The sequence below is a fragment of the Octopus sinensis genome, linkage group LG4 (genome assembly GCF_006345805.1).
Source record: "Octopus sinensis linkage group LG4, ASM634580v1, whole genome shotgun sequence".
Lineage (NCBI taxonomy): Eukaryota > Metazoa > Mollusca > Cephalopoda > Octopoda > Octopodidae > Octopus > Octopus sinensis.
Genome location: NC_043000.1, coordinates 124,779,569 through 124,797,567, shown reverse-complemented (window position 1 = coordinate 124,797,567; position 17,999 = coordinate 124,779,569). Strand labels below are relative to the sequence as shown.

Below are 17,999 nucleotides of genomic sequence, written 5' to 3'. Positions count from 1 at the left end.
CAAATAAAAGAATATATATATGTATATATATATATTGATATTCAATTGAATTAGGTGCTTAAGTTGAAGCACCAAGTCAGTGTGGTATTATCCGTACAGCTCAAAGTAAGTTGAATAAAATCATTTAAATCGATGTAATGATTGCATCGTTCAATTAAATGGAGCTACTTGAAACAGTTGTATTGCATCACTTCTTGATATCCTATTGCTTATTTTGATATATATTTATAGACACACACCAAATATCCATCAAGGTCTATGGGGGGGTCTTTATTTCAGTGTATGTCACACAAACCCCTAACTGCTTGACAACCAGTGTTGGTTTGTTTATGTCCCTCACAACTTAGCAAAAGAGATAGATGGAATATGTACCAGATTTATAAGAAAAAAAACATAAGAACTGGAGTTGATTTCTTCAACTAAAAGCCTTCAAGGTGGTACACCAGCATGGCCACAGTTCAATGACTGAAACAGATGAAAGATTAAAAAAATATTTTTTTTAAATATTATTATTTTCTCATCACTCCCCTCAAACAAATTTTTCTAAATATAAATTAATTCCATTTCAAATGAAGTAAAATGCAAGATAATTATTTTGTTTTTAATTAATGTTAGACAAATTTACAGTTATTCATTCCATTATAATGGTAAGAGAGAATAATGAATCCTCTTAACCATTGAATAATTAACATTATGCCTTTGGGGTACCATTTAGCACTACATCTAAATAAATGGGATCCTTACAAAAGAAAATCATCTCAATTACTATGGGCTCCGTGCATTTCTCCAAGACAGTTCCGGTTTATCCATCACATTGATATTTATTTATTTATTTTCCTAGTACTTTTTTTTCTATATTTGGACAGTAAAATATTAGGAATACAAGAGATCTTGATAGTCTCTGATTACAAAATGAAAACTTGGACAACTACCATCTAAAAACTGGTTTTAGCTTCAATCCATTAAATTCTTTAGATTTCAGAATTCTTTTCACATTTAAGTGTTTATTAATATTCTTCTTCTTCTTCTTCTTCTTCTTATTATTATTATTATTATTATTATTATCATCATCATCATTATTATTATCATTATTATTATTATTATCATTATTATTATTATCATTATTATCATTATTATTATTATTATTATTATTATTATTATTATTATTATTATTATTATTATTATTATTATCATCATCATCATCAACCATTTTTTTACACACACACAAAAGAAAAAAAACTAATTCACAAGCAAAAAGTTTTATAGAAAACAAATTGAATACTAAAGAATAAAATACAAGATAAATAAGTAAAAAGACATCATCATCATCATCATCATCTAATGTGTGTGTGTGTGTGTGTATAAATGTATGTATATTTTAAACAAAGCTGATTGACTGAAGGAAAGATGTGTTGAACTATAACTTAAGGCTTACAAATTCTTTAGATTTCAGAATTTTTACCAGTACTAAAAGGTTTCATTTATTTCCTTTTACACATGTTCCTTTTTTTAAAAAAAAATAAGGGTTACAATTTCTTTGGAATTCAGAATTCTACATTTAAATGCTTTGTTTTTATTTAGTTTTTAGTTTTTTAGTTTAGTGGGGAGTTTTGCCTTTCGTAATTTTTGCTTTTTTAAATGACATAAACTGATAAAAAAGAAAATCAATGTGTTGACTTAGAGGTTACAAATTTAAATGTTGTTATTCTTCCAATCACATAACCAAACTGACAATTTTTACAACTTCATGCCAATAATATGCAGCAGTCTTTAAGACAGTCTAATTGTAAAAAAGTCACATTTTATAAAACATATTTAATACAGAGAACATTAAAAAGCTGAGAAAAGAAAACAATATTTGTTGATAATATGCATTAATTTTGGCATGTACGGAAGGTAACACTGGACTGGATTATGATCTCATCAGCAATGCATAGACTTCACTGTAATCACTGAAGCAGTGATGAGAGAATCACTTCATTTTACAAAACTATCTTTCATGTGAATGTCATTTGTGAGATAATTACCTCCGTCTTTACTAAGGCGGAGGTATTGTTTTCAGTCATATTAGTTTGTTTGTTTGTTTGTCTATGAACAAGATATCTCAAGAACCGCTGGATGGATTCAGATGAAACTTTCAGGGATGTTTGGCCTCGTGACTGGCACAAACTGATTAGATTTTGGGATCGATCAGGTACCAGACAAAGATTCTGGATTATTTTTCTGGGTTTTTTTTTACTTAATTTTTGAGAGGACTTGGGTTCATCATCATCATCATCGTTTAACGTCCGCTTTCCATGTTAGCATGGTTTGGACGATTTGACTGAGGACTGGTGAACCAGATGGCTGCACCAGGCTCCAATCTGATCTGGAAGAGTTTCTATAACTGGATGCCCTGCCTAATGCCAACCACTCTGAGAGTGTAGTGGGTGCTTTTATGTGCAACTGGCACGAGGGACAGTCAGGCGGTACTGGCAACGACCAAGCTCAAGTGGTGTTTTTTACATGCCACCTGCACAGGAGCCAGTCCAGCGGCACTGGCAAAGACCTCACTCAAATGTTTTTCACATACCACCAGCACAAGTGCCAGTACAGCGATGCTGGTAATGATCATGTTTGAATGGTGCTTTTTACATGCCACCGGCACAGAAGCCAGTCAGCTGCTCTGGCAGCGATCATGCTCAGATGGTGGTCATAGCACTCTTAAGTTTATTTCAAATATTCTCATTATAAAAACCAACTCTAGCTAATCGTTGAGAGGATATTGGTGTTACCTTGGTGGAAATTTGTGTTCTCTGGGTGCTCTTATTATTCTTAGTTTGTGAGATTCTTAGGTTCAGGAGTGGCTGTGGGTAAGAAGCTTACTTCCCAACCACATGGTTCTGGGTTCAATCCCACTGTGTGGCATCTTAGGCAAGTGTCTTCTTCTATAGCCTTGGGCTGGCCAAAGCCTTCTGAATGGATTTGGTAGATGGAAACTAAAAGAAGCCTGTCGTATATGTATATATATATATATATTATATATATATATATAATATATATATATATATATATATATATGTATATGTAAATATTTGTGTGTGTATCTGTGTTTGACCCCACTCCATCGCTTTGACAACCAATGTTGGTGTGTTTATCTCCCCGTAACTTAGTGGTTCGGCAAAAGAGACTGACAGAATAAGTACTAGGCTTACAAGGAATAAGTCTTGGGGTCAATTTGTTCAGCTAATGGCTGTGCTCCAGCATGGCCACAGTCAAATGACTGAAATAAATTAAAGAACAAAAAGAATAGACTAAAGCAATTCTTACATTGTATATTTTTGTGGTTTATCATTTGGGAGCTGAGCTCAGCCTCAGAAACAGCTCCAAAGAAGGTGTTGTCTGAGACAGCCTTAGCTGCTATTTTTATGAGGTCAAGTCACTATGTAGAGGCTTCCTTTTAGGCTCAGACATAAAGATAAAGTTAAAAGCCTAACATATACTCTAAGTAAAACTGTGATTCAATGTTGCTTTTATCAGGCTGAGTAAAAAGTAAGCAACGTTTTGAAACATGAAATTCATCAGAATATATTTCAACAATACAGAAATTTTACTCATCAAAGTAAGTACCTCTACAATCAACACATTTTTGCCAATGAGTTACAAGTTTGTTTATTCTGGTAACATAGAAGTTGGAGTTCTTGAGCTGATGAACTCTTTGAATGCACTTTCAGCATTGGTTTGATTTTTTAACTCCTCTCATAGGAAACCATCTAGGTGCTTGAAAAAGTGGTATTTGGTAAGAGAAAGGTCTGGAGGGTACATCAGTCGAAATGTTGTGTTAACAACAAACAAGAAGAGGACAAATATCCATCTAATGTAAATAATATACATAATTCCTCATCTCTTTATTATTGAATTTATTTTATTGAGTCCGAAAGGATAAAAGGCAAGGTCAGACTCTGCAGAATTTGAACTGACAACATAAAGATAGACAAAAGGCTGCTAAGCATTTCACCTAATGTGTTAACGATTCTGTCAGCTCACTACCTTATCACTGAATATTAGAAGCATTTCCTCACAGAAAAATTCTTTCTTTTTCTAACTCCTTTTCATATATTTTTTTTTTCTAGTTAGCATGGATTACCATGAATTTTCCTAATTTCCATGGATTGGCTCAATAGTTCTGCCCCTATTTTTTGCTCATGTCCTTCTGAACCCAACTTAGTTCTATGGAATGCATTTCCATGGATTGGCTCAATAGTTCTGTCCCTGTTTTTTGCTCATGTCCTTCTTCTGAACTCAACTTAGTTCTATGGACTTCTCAAAAATGACAAAGAGGCAAAATATTTTATAATAATAATAATAATAATAATAATAATAATGAAATTATTGTATACAGTGCTCAGGTGCACCACAACTTGTCAGAAAGTGCATATAAAGTACATGCAGTAATGTAGAAATGTCTGGAAAGCGAACAATGTATGAGTCAGATACATGCCTGTGTGTGTATGGAGGGGAGAAAATCAGGTGTAGTGTTGGCGAATCTCAGAAAGCATGGAAGTTTTGAAGGATGCAGTGCTCCGACAACTAACAACTGATGCCAGCAGTTTGTTCCATGCTTCAGCAACTCTCAGCGTGAAAAAATGTTTCTTGAAGTCATGGGAGCTGTGCTGTTTTCTTACTTTGTAAATATGTCCACGGGTGTTAGATGGGTGGAGTTTGAAAAGGTGCTCAGAGTTATTGTTTGTACGATGGTTGATAATTTTATGGGTGTCTGCCAAGTCAGCTGCCAGACGTCAGAGTTTCAATGTGTCCATGCCCAGGGAAGTAAGGCGTTCAGGATATGGCAAATGCCTGATGGAGGGTATTCTTTTGGTTGCACGTCGCTGAACAGCTTCCAGACGATTGATATCCTGGGCAAGATAGGGGTTCCAGACCGGTGATGCAAATTCCAGATGAGGTCGCACCATAGCTATATAAAGCCGCAGATAGATAGCTGGAGAGCGGCTCACAAAGGATTTGGTGAGTGATGCCAAGACACCCTTAGCCTTCTTGACAATTTTAGCGATGTGTTTTGTCCAATGCAAATCACTGTCGACAATAACACCCAGGTCACGTTCACATGAAGACTTTTTGAGACTAGTGTTGTGGAGGGAGTAGGTGGACGCTGGGTTTCTCCTCCCAAAATGCATGGTGGTACATTTGTCCACAGCCAGCTTGAGTTGCCAGTCCATGATCCACTGCTGCATTGTGTCCAGGTCTGCTTGCAATAGAGATCTATAGTGTACAGGATTTGACCTCTTTATTTCGAGGTACAGCTTGATGTCATCTGCATATTTCAGCACTGTGGCATTCTTTAAGTTGGCATCTATGTCATTAACATATGCAACAAATAAAAGGGGGCCAAGAACAGATCCCTGTGGTACACCAGATGTCATCTCATAGGGCGAAGAGGGCTGTCCTAGAACTGTGACAACCTCTTTTCGACTGAAAATAAAGGACTTCAACCAGTTACAGAGTTCGTCTCTTTTACCATTTGCAATGTTTTTTTAATTACAGTTAGACCATGTACTAACAGTGAAGATGCATGGCTTAATGGTTAATGCATTTGGCTAACAGTTGTAAGGCCATGAGTTCAATTCCTGTTGGTGCATTGATCCTTGAGCAAGACACTCCATTTAACATTTCTCCTGTCCACTTAGCTGACAAAAACAAGTTGTACCTGTAGTTCAATAGGCTTGTCTTTTCACATTCAGTGCATCATACTGAATCTTCTTGAGAACTTCATTAATGGTATGCATGTCTGTGGAGTGCTCAGCTACTTGCACTTTAACTTTAGAAGCAGGCTGTTCCATTGATCAAATCAACTGGTACACTCATCATCCTAACCAACAGAGTGCCCAGCCATATACAAACAAAATAAATGTGCAGGAACTATAAGGGAGGTCAAAAATTAACTTTAATAATGAGTACTTCTCTATTTTCAATCCTTAAAAATCGTTAAGGTGTTAGCATGCCAGGCAAAATGCATAGTGGTATTTTGCCTGCTGCTATGTTCATTATCATTATCATCATCATCGTTTAACGTCCACTTTCCATGCTAGCATGGGTTGGACAATTTGACTGAGGACTGGCAAACCAGGCTCCAATCTTGATCTGGCAGAGTTTCTACAGCTAGATGCTCTTCCTAACGCCAACCACACTGAGAGTGTAGCGGGTGCTTTTACATGCCACTGGCACAAGGGCCAGTCAGGAGGTACTGGCAACAGCCATGCTCAAATGGTGCTTTTTATGTGCCACCTGCACAGGAGCCAGTCCAGTGGCACTGGCAACGACCTCGCTCGAATGTTTTTTCACATGCCTCCAGCACAAGTGCCAGTAAGGCAATGCAGGTTACGATCACGCTCAGATTGTGCTTTTTACGTACCACCAGCACAGAAGCCAATTTGTGGCTCTGGCAACAATCACACTCGGATTGTACTCTTAGCACTCCACTAGCACGGATGCCAGTCATCAAATTTGATTTTGATTTTGATTTTTTGATTTCACTAATTCCGCCAAGGTTGACTTTGCCTTTAATCCTTTCAAAAAGCCTGTAAAATTTTGAGCAAAGTGCTTGAGATTACTTTGAAAGCTTCTTGAACCTTTAGTTTCACTGAATTTAGCTGACTCCAGGATTTTCACTATTGTAATTGCTTTTGTTTTTTTATGAGACTTTTTCCTTTTATAATCAGAGCTTTTAAAGTCTGTTTTGAGCTTAAGAGACTCATGAGGCCAGAGCTCATCCAGATTTTCAAAGTATTTAGGCTGAGGGTACAAGAGTCCACCCTGAATGGGGCACCAATCTGTTGTAGGGTTAGATCCCCTAGGCACCACTGGTACTCATTTGAAGGCTGGTGTACTAGAATAATGTGATATGAAGTTCCTTACACAAAGAACAACACACCACCCAACCTGAGAAACGAACCTCTGTCCTAACAGTCATGAGTTCAACACCTTAACCATCAGGCCACTTACCTTCACAAATCAGAATACTGCCGATAGTTTCACACAATAAAAATTAAATGTCATACCATATTACAAGTGATATATTGAGCTCATAGTTGTTCTTTGTCTCCAATATAATAGGCAAAAAATGTAAACTAGTGATCTGCATTTATATTGAATTATCATAAAATGATATTCTTATTCAAACTAGACAAATGTATGAAAGTCGTTTAAGATACAAGTGTGTAGCAAGCTGTGATTTCTTATTTTGCAGACCATAAAAGGAAAATAATTCAAGTTTAATCTGTTCTTGGCTGTGGAACATTCAAATTAAAATATTTGCTGCTTTCAAATGCTCCAGAAGGAGAACTGAACAGAAGCATAAATGTACAAAAAACAATCTTGCCTCATCTAAAATGGCTGCTGGCTTGTTTTATGTTTGTATGGTTTCAGGTTCAATCTCACTAAACAGCACCTTGGACAAGTCTCTTATACTACAGCAATGGGTTTACCAAAGCCTTGTGAATGGAATTTAATAGAATTACACCAACATCCATCACCTGGTTTAACACTAGTCCTTAGCTTATGGATACCGTTAACAGAGTCGAGTCTGACGGAAATAGTTGGGCCAGGTCTCCAGCCTGAGGATAACTTCTTTTCTTTCACCATCACCCACTCTTAGTTATGAACACTCAACCCTATCTCTTCTAATAATATGCTTCTAGCCAGTATGGAAGGTGGACATTAAATGATGATGATGATGAGGAGGAGGATGATGATGATGATGATGATGATATGATGATGATTCGTTCATATTCATCAGCCAGGTGCCCTTTCTGTGTCCAAGGGTCAGCTTATTAAATTCTCCAGTTTCCTCTGTCATGCACTCAACGAGGTTCCTGTTTCCAGTCTGCCAGCATTTTTGACGGCCTCTTGCTATAAAAATTGGTGGTAAAACTACTAAATTTTGGACAAAAATCAACTTTCCTCTTGACTTTTAAACTAAACAGTTCGTAAATTGCTTTTCAATTGGCAAAAAAAGAAATTTTTTTTAAAAGGGAACAGAAAAATAATATTGGTTAAAGTGAAGATAGAAGCTTCTGAAAGTAAGTGGAGTATCACAGCCAAATTTTCTTTTGATTATTAAATCATTGCTATGTCAGCTGGGCATAAGAGATGTAATGTAACAAACAAATACCTAATGGAAATATTTCCACCATAAAATTGTCAATTTCTTTGTGGCAGTGATTTTCCCTTAAGTTTATTTATTTGTTATTTTATGCTTTAAAGAATTTTTTGAATGTGCGTGTGCATGTCTGTTCTGTGATTATGGAATTAGAATTATGGAAGAAATTAAGGAAAATATTGAAATTATGCTTAATATTTCCACAAGACATGATAAATTGAGTGATCAAATTTGTTTTCTGATTTCCTAGAAATTCACTTAATCCTGTTTATATTAAGCATGTAATGCATTAAAGCAAAGTGAAAATATTTTTAGCTTGACAGCTAATGTCAAACAAGAAGACTTTCTTTAAATCTCTCAACAAAATATTTGTTGACAGAGGAGTACAATCTGTTTCATTGCCCCACCTTGCATGTTATCGACAAATGTTTCAGTCATTTCGTTATCATCATCATCATCATCATCATCATCATTTTAACATCCATTTTTCCATGCTCGCATGGGTCAGACGGAATTCATTGAGGTCTTCCTGTCACCAGCCTACACTTTTTTCTCTAAGCAAGGTAATATTTCCTCCTGGCCATACATCTTTTCACAGAAAATTGGAAATGAAGAACACCTCTTGTATGACAGGGAAGCTCATTTACAACTGCAACACAATTCCAAAATAAATAAACACAGACCAAACACACAAACTAAATGCATGCACTCATCCACACACACACGCACACACACACACACATACACACACATATGCAAGTACAGAACCTCTTATCCGGCAACCTTGGGACTGGAGGTGGTCCAGATTTCTGGATTTTCCAGGTTTCTGGACACAGCTAAATATATACCAAAAATATAAAATAAACAGCGAAAAGTAAAGAACAAAACTGTGTAACATATACAAAGTAATACATTTCTAAAGCAGGATCCATTTGATCTGGTGTCATGTGACACATACACCACAGAAACAAAAACAAAGTGGCCGCATGGCGAACAACTATCGCCCGCGAAACTCATAGCTAGCTAGTTTCAAAAATTAGTGGATTTCTGGTAATTCCGGATTTTGGGATTCCAGATAAGAGGTTCAGTACCTGTATATATATATATACATGCAATGCTACTATTGAACAGGGGGAACGAGTGCTCAATACTGCACTGGGGGATAAAAATTGTTTATTTGTGGGTTAACAAGGCAACCAATAGTTTCATGCGAACAGATTTTCACAATTGTTCAAGCATGCCATATGGTAGTGTTGGCACTCATCTCCATTTGAACAATTGTGAAGATCTCTTCACATGAAAACATTTGTTGTGTTGTTAACCAACAAATGAAGTACAGTTTCCATTCAGATGTTCATGAGGGTTGTTCTTATTATTTAATCCTTGCCCCTTCTATGTGAGCTGGGAATATGATAAGATACATTATCCAGTACATCATTCTTTTTTATAAGACAGCAGAGAGCGATCTGAGTGAATTTAGCTGCTATTTTTAACAGGTCACACAATTCCATAGAGGCTCTCTCTTACTTGTTCATTAATCGGAGAATGGTAGTATAGTTTCTAATTAGTTTATGTTATTTTATTACTTTTTGTGTAATTACTATTGATTTATATAGTTGTTTATTAAATATATATTTTTCAGAAAAAGTTTTTCATTAGCAAACTAATTATTTCATAGTGAAGTCTGTAATAAACGTTAATGACATGAGCCATATTTTAATTAATAGAAATTAAGCCCTTAATGAGGAGAAAGGAACCATTGGTTTACTTATTAATTTTGGTCAAAAAAAAAGGACAAGGGAGAAAATCTCAAAATTTAAATTCAATAAAGTAAATTAAAAGACAGGAGGCTGTAGGAAGTGGGTCTGTTGGAGAAGGAGGATGATAGTAATGACAAAGATGGGGGGAGGAGGAGGAGGAGGAAGAGAAGGAGGAGGAGAAGAAGAAGATGATGATGATGATGATGATGATGATGATGATGATGATGATGAAGATGATGATGATGGTGATGATGATGATGATGATGAAGAAGAAAATGATGATGATGATGAAGATGATGATGATGATGATGATGAAGAAGATGATGATGATGAAAAAGAAGGAGGAGGAGGAGGAGGAGGAGGATGAGATGAAGAAGGAGAAGAAGATGAAGTCGAAGAAGAAGAAGAAGAAGAAGAAGAAGAAGAAGAAGAAGAAGAAGAAGAAGAAGAAAGATATCTTTCTACAATAAATTGAATTTGTATATTTGGTTTCCAGCCAACTCATAGAAAGGACACAGCATGCATAACAAATTATGAACCATTCTAAATTTAATAAATCCATAAGAAAAGAGACTGTGGTCAGCTAAGCACAACTACAAAATTACATACATAGTTATATATTAATATAATTATATATTAATATTTCTACAAAATTACAAATATTAAAAATAATGATGTTATATCCGAAATGATTTTTATTCTTTAGGTATTTTCTTCCCTTGAACGTTGGTTTGCTTTCATATTAGGTTAAATTTCATCTGAATTATCCATGATGGTATCAATTTCTTCATGGATAGCAATGGATTATTTATAACAGAAATCTTGAAATAAGCAGCTGCTTAGACATTAATGAAACATCATTTACTGACAAGCTGTTCTACACATGAGTATACAAACTGTATTTCCTACTTGATTATTAGTAGCCATATGTATCTGTCTGTTATATGACAAGCTCTATTAACTTCAAGGAATTACTGGAGAAAATGAGAGTCATTAATTTACGCTATTTAACAAGGAGAGTGTTAATGTCAGTTATGCAAATACAGTGAAACAGCTGCAAGTAGAAAACATCACCCTGTTTAACACCACTGCTGAGTGCCTTTATTTCTTCCACCTGAGAGAAGGCAGAAGTATTGTTTTCAGTCGTGTTTGTTTGTTTGTCCATGGACAAGATATCTCAAGAACCACTGAATGGATTCAGATGAAACTTTCAGGGATGTTTGGCCTCATGACTAGCACAAACAGATTAAATTTGGGGATCGATCTGGTACCAGTCAAGGATTCTGAATTATTTTTCTGTTTCTTTTGCTTCATTTTTGACAGCAGTAGGGTTCGTTTTTAGTATTCTGATTTGTGAGAGCAGTCAAGTTTATTTCAAGCATTCTCATTTTAAAAATCATCTTTGGTTAATCGTTAAGAGGATATTGGTATTGCCTTGGTCAAGGCTTGTGCTCTTGTTACAGATAATTTTGCTGTGAGGATTCAGATCTGATATTTGATTCCCATACTTACTCCAATCTATTTACCAGCTAGGTATCAGCCACATCACTCTCATAAGTCTATGTAAGTCTGTAAAAATCATGGGCTCTGCCCTTCCTTCCTAACAGTCATAGAAAGAACAAAAATTGTAAAGTTTGTTCCATAGGATACAGGCAACCTCGCTAGTGCCAGTGTAATGCAAAAACGGCATCCAGTAAACACTGTAAAGTGGTTTGCATTAGGAAGGGCATCCAACCAATAGAAACCATTTTAAAACTGACATTGGAGCTCAATGAAGTCCTCCAGCTTGTTGGATCCTGTCAAACCATCCAGCCCATGCTGGCATGGAAAATGGATGCTGCTGTTGCTGTTGCTGTTGAGCGAACGGTCTTCGTCCCAGAGCTTGCAAGATGGGAGAAGTCCAAAACATGGTCCTTTGCTATTCCTAAGACCCGCAGAAGAGAAAGCAGGTCAACCCCCAACACTGAGAGCATCGACGGATGGATGAATGCACATCCAGGCTCAGCGGTTGCGTAGGAAGTCGGGGACAAGAAACAGGAAGAAAGAGTGAGAGAAAGTTGGAGCGAAAGAGTACAACAGGGGGCGCTCCCCCCCCTGCACAGTTGCTGCTGCTGGTGATGCATTTATTTGTAATTTCTCTAAAATGAACATGGCTTCCAACCACCAATAAATAAACAAGGATGCATTGAATAATCCAATCCCTGATATACGATGTTTGGGAAGCTCATAACAGAATCATCTTTGATCTCAGATCTGCTTTGATCAAAGTTGAGCTGGGATTAAACAGCAATAACAACAACATGGGGCATAGTTTTTGTTACATTTGTAAACAATGAATTGAAATAACACCTAATCTGAACTATGTATTTCAGATCATATGTATAGCAATTGTAAGTTTTAAAGATCAATAATTTTCCCATAAAATATAAAATATGAAATATAAAGAGGGTAAGAAGGAAGAATGGATTCTTTACAAAGATAATATTGTTCTCCCTGAGAGGAAATGCATTATCCTTAAGTCATGTGGGTTCTGTTAGAGTTATAGGGTATGGGGGTGAATCAGATAAGTATTAAGGATAGGCCTTTGAAGATTGTTGTTTGCTATATTCTATGTTTATATAATATACTGCATGAAAAGAACGATGCGCAACACCCATGTGTACATTGTATGGCAACAGAGAGAAACTCTGTGTTTATGTCATCATCGTCATTATTATCATCACCATTTGACGTCTGTTTTCCATGCTGGCATGGGTTGGACGGTTTGACTGAGGATTGGCAAGCCAGGAGGCTGCACCAGGCTCCAATCTGATCAGGCAAGGTTTCTACAGCTGGTTGCCCTTCCTAATGCCAACCACTCTGAGAGCATAGTGGATGCTTTTTATGTGCCATTGGCATGGGAGCCAGTCAGGGGGCACTGGCATCGACCACTTTTGGATGGTGCATTTTATGTGACACCAGCACAGGAGCCCTGGCATTGACCACTTTCGGATGATACTTTTTACATGCCACTGGCATGGGAGCCAGTCAGGGGACACTGGCATCGACCAAAGAGGATTGTGTTCAAGTAATTGACAATTTTGCACGACGTATGCCATTTGGAGCATATTTTGAAAAGAACATGACTTTTATGCAAAGGGAATGATCATACACAAACTGAAGTTTAAGGGAAGGATCATATAAGTTCAAGGGAATGATCATACACAGACCTTTGTAGGATCTAATAAAATTTTCATGGATATTGTTTTTCCAGGTCACCCTGTATATATATATATATATACATACACATATATCTTAAATTATTTTTCATTCATTGTTACAAGGAGGCACCCAAAAGTAACTGGAAACATTCACTGTGAAACAAGCCTGTTGTAATTTAGGCTTCCACTGCTAGAAGCCACATTGATTGAAGTTGTATTGCCACATGGTGCAGCTTTGTTTTGCAGTGTTTCCCTCCTATTCATCGATTTTTGCAATGATTCAAACAAAGGAACAGCATGCTTCCATGAAATTCTGTTTTCTGTTGAAGAAAAAAATGGTAGCTGAAACAGTTGTCATACTCCAAACAGTTTACAAGGATGCTGCCATGAGCAAAAACAAATTTATGAATGGTTTTCATGCTTTAGGAATGGTCAATTGTTACCTGTAGACCAACCTCATTCGGGGAAAACTGTTGACCTCCTGAATGAATGAAAACATCACAAAAATTCATGAAGTGATCTTGGAGGGCCATTGTCAAATAATTGATGAACTTGTTAATATGACTGGTGAGTTCTAGAGCTCTTGCCAAAGAATTTTGAGAGAAGAATTGCGAATGAAAAGAGTTGCAGCAAAATTTGTGCCTTACTTGCTCATGGAAGATCGAAAGCAGTCACAAGTGAATGCATGTTGTGAATTGAAAGGTTATCTTTGGTAATGAAAGCTGCTGGTGCAATAGAATTTGCAGATGTGGAAGAGATTAAGAAGATAAAAAACAAGAGAGGCATTACAAGGCATCTTTTCGCAAGAGTTCCAAGACTGCTTCAAACAGTGGAAAATGCATGCATGTGTGTGTGTGTATATATATGTAAAGATATGAGAGGTTTAGTATCTAGAGGACCCAAAATAGCAGGTAAGACTATGTAAGTGTTACAGAATGACCATAGTTAAAGTTCCGGTTTGATAATTGTATGAGTGAGGAGTCTAGTGTGGGTCGTGTGTGAGCATGTATATGTTAAATAAAATGAGACAACAAAGCCAAAGCAGTGTGGAATTTCACGGATATTTATAAAGAGAAAGGTAGTCTTACAGCTGTTTCAGGGATATGAAGGATATCCCTTCATCAAAGATTATATGAGAGAGTTAAATAGAGGGAAATAGTACAGTTCAATATAAGTTATTTAACATATATGTATATATGTGTATGTATGTATATACATATATATATATATATATATATATTATATATATATATATATATATATACCGTAAATTAATTCATCTATATATATATAATATATATATATATATATATATATATATAATATATATATATATGTATATGTGTATATATATGTGTATATGTATGTATGTATATATATGTGTATATGTATGACATTACAACCAGCCAGGCAAAGCCTTCGCTACATTTGTGGCACCTGCCAGAGGGAGTGCTTGTCCAGGATAGGACTACACAGCCACAGCAGGAGATGTATTAGGACATGAAATGTATGTATATGTGTGTATATATATATATATATATGTATGTGTGTATATATATATGTGTATGTATGTGTGTATATATATATGTATATATGTGTGTGTATGTATGTATATGTGTATATGAAGCATTGGGGTCGTTCTGTGTCTGTCCTACATATGTTTTGTAGTATTTAATGCATTTTTCATTTATATGATTGATTGATTGATTGATTGATTCTAGTTTCAGCTTATGAGCTGTGGCCATGCTGGGGCACCGCCATTTGGTGTTGCTACTTGGTTTCACTTCATGGAGGCTTTCTAGCAACTGCTATTTGGTGCATGAGAGAGTTCGATGCAGCTGCCCTCATCTGCCCCTCCTGCCGTGAAGTTGGTTCATCTGGGACACCTGACAGGAAGAGATCCAGCTTCATTTTAAAGACATCTGTATCCACCCCATGCAGGTCTCTCAGGTTCTTCGGGAGGATATTGAAGAGCTGTGGGCCTCGGAAGCCCAGGCTATCACAGAATCTTGTCCTACATCTTGATGGCAGGTTTGGAGTCCTAGGCACCACGCAGTGGCGCCCAATTCTGGCATTTGCGTAACTCTCGATGCCAAAGTTCAGGACACTTCCCTCCAGGATCTTCCAGATGTATATTATGGCATATCTTTCCCGCCTACGCTCCAGGGAATATAATTTTAATCTCTTGAGTCTTTCCCAGTAGCTTACATTTTGCATAGAGGCTATCTTCTTTGTGTAGCTTCGTTGGATCGCCTCAAGTTCTGTGATCAACTTGACACTGGATGGTGACCATAGCTGAGAGCAATAGTCAAAGTGGCTTAGGACAAGTGTCTTCCAGAGGACCATCATGGTTTCTTGTTCTCTTGTTCTAAAGGTTCTAAGAATCCATCCAGCCAGCCGTCTACATTTCATTGTCAGTTTAGCAACATGTACATGAAAGGTCGCGTCATCACTCATGTGAATACCCAGGTCACGCACTGATTGTGCATCTGGGATTGCAATCCCTCCGGGTCCAGTGTATTCATTGGGTATTGCATTCAGTTTTGCATGCTGATAGTATAAAGCTTGAAACTTTCCAGCATTGAACTGCATGCTATTCTTTTCAGCCCACTTGTATATTTCGTCCAGCTCACATTGCAGGTGTTTAGTGTCCTCAGGGTTCTGTATTGCCTGTGAAACTTTTGTATCATCTGCATAACTTGTGATCGTGGCTCTCTGCGTGGCTGAGGGCATGTCTGAGAGGGCCATTATGAACAGTAGTGGTCCCAGAACAGTGCCCTGCGGAACACCGCTCACTATTGTGTGTTAATGGAGGTGGCCCCATTGGCTACTACCACCTGACTTCTATCCTTCAGAAGTCATGAAGCCATTCTCCCAGTTTTCCAACTATGTTGAGATCACGCAGTTTGTGACATATCATTCCATGATCGACTTTATCAAAGGCCTTTGCAAAGTCGAGATATATCACTTCCACATTTGAGTGGTTGAGCAGCCGTTTCAGCACCCAGTCATAGTGTTGTAGGAGCTGAGTTAAGCAGCTTCTCCCTGGTCGGAAACCATGTTGGGTGTCGGGCAGCAAGTCATTCTCTTCAAGGAAGGTGATCAGCTTCCTTCTGACTATTCGTTCCATGACCTTGCTGATGTGTGAGGTCAGAGAGATAGGTCTATAGTTCTTGGCTTCCGCTCTGCTACCTCCTTTATGAATGGGGCATATTTTACCTTCCTTCAGTTTTCCTGGAAGTTTGCCAGCTGCAAGGAAGCTCTGAAAGAGGAACTGCAGTGGTCTTGCTAGGACTCTCTTACATGCTTTTAGGAGGATTGCCGGGAATCCATCGGGGCCAGTAGCTGAGTCTGTTTTCATTTCATCTATAGCCTTGGTTACATCGTCTTCCTTTATATCGATGTAATCTATCGTCGCCGCCTCTGATTTTATATCTGCAGTGGTAAAAAAGTCAGTTGGATTGGTGATTTGGAGATGCCCAAGGGGTGGAGTGAAAACACTCTTGAATTGCTCATTCAGTATTTCACTTACCCTCATTGGTTTTCCTGTAAGTGTGCCATCCTTTTCGAGGAGTGGCCCTATTCTACAGTGCACTGTAGCTGTTTCTTTGGCATACCTGTAGAAAGCTCTGGGGTTAGATTTTATGTTTTCTATAGCCCAGGCTTCTTTGTCTGCTCTTTCTTTTTCATGGGAGCGTTGCAGACATTTTTCGATTTCCAACAGTTTTATTTTCAGGCGGGACTTTTCACTGCTTTCAATCTGTTTGTTTAGGCGATTTGAAAATTTCGTACGCCGTCTCATTAAAATTTTCCTCTCTCTGGGGATTTTGTTCTTGTGTACAGTGGCCTTTCTCTCTGGGACACATTTGTAGCATATGGCTTGCATTACAGACATGAATTGTTGAAGTTTCACGTCGATGTCTGGCGAGGAGAGACATTTAGGCCAGTTTTGTTGAGGATCTCTTTCTCAATTTGTTTCCAGTTTGCCTTATGGTAGTTCAAGCTGGAAAGATTTTGAGGGTTTCTTGTAGGCTGCATGTCCGTGCTCTCTTTTGGCCCGTACATGGTCAGCTCTATCATGTTGTGATCTGAGAGTAGTGTCGGTGTCACTTTCACATTATGGATGAGATCCATGTCATTTGTGAAGCAGAGATCCAGTGTGTTACCTGCCCTGGTTGGTTGGAGTATTACCTGCTCATGTACAGGGTGTTGATGAGGTTCAGGAGGGACCTCGCCTGTCCTCGTTCACATCTTGTCATTCCTGGGAGAGAAAGGCCCTCGGGCCATCTGACATTGGGCAGATTGAAGTCTCCCATGAGAAGCACACCTATGTGTTGTTCTAATGTGGTTAGAATTTCTTCTATTTTTATAAGGCAGTCTTCAAACTTGCCCACATGGCTTGGGGCATCTGGAGGGCGATATGTAGCACACACAACTACATCAAGTTGCCTAATATGTACAATTAGTGTGTCACACACCGAGTTTGAGTATGATACATGTTTCTTTATTACCCACAAGGGGCTAAACATAGAGGAGACAAACAAGGACAGACAAACGAATTAAGTCGATTACATCGAGCCCAGTGCGTAACTGGTACTTAATTTATCGACCCCGAAAGGATGAAAGGCAAAGTCGACCTTGACGGAATTTGAACTCAGAACGTAGCGGCAGATGAAATATGGCTACGCATTTTGCCTGGTGTGCTAACGGTTCTGCCAGCTCGCCACCTTTTCATTTATATGATGTGTGTGTGTGTGTGTGTGTGTGTGTGTGTATATATATATATATGTATATGTGTACGTATGCATACATATCCATGTATCACGTGACAACCAGTCCATCAGATGTAGTTACACATAGCTGGTCACAATGCATTCGCATTGT

At 37.7% G+C, this 17,999-nt stretch overlaps 1 long non-coding RNA gene across 1 annotated transcript in view; it reads right to left on the bottom strand.

The window, feature by feature from the left end:
* Positions 1-14,368, bottom strand: part of LOC118763282 — a 29,621-nt gene extending 15,253 nt beyond the window's left edge. The window contains exons 1-2 of the long non-coding RNA XR_004999033.1: positions 14,332-14,368; positions 2,028-2,033 (exon numbers count right to left, since the gene is read on the bottom strand). This is a non-coding gene — a long non-coding RNA (uncharacterized LOC118763282). The remainder of the gene's footprint in view (positions 1-2,027; positions 2,034-14,331) is intronic.
* Positions 14,369-17,999: the final 3,631 nt, after the last annotated feature.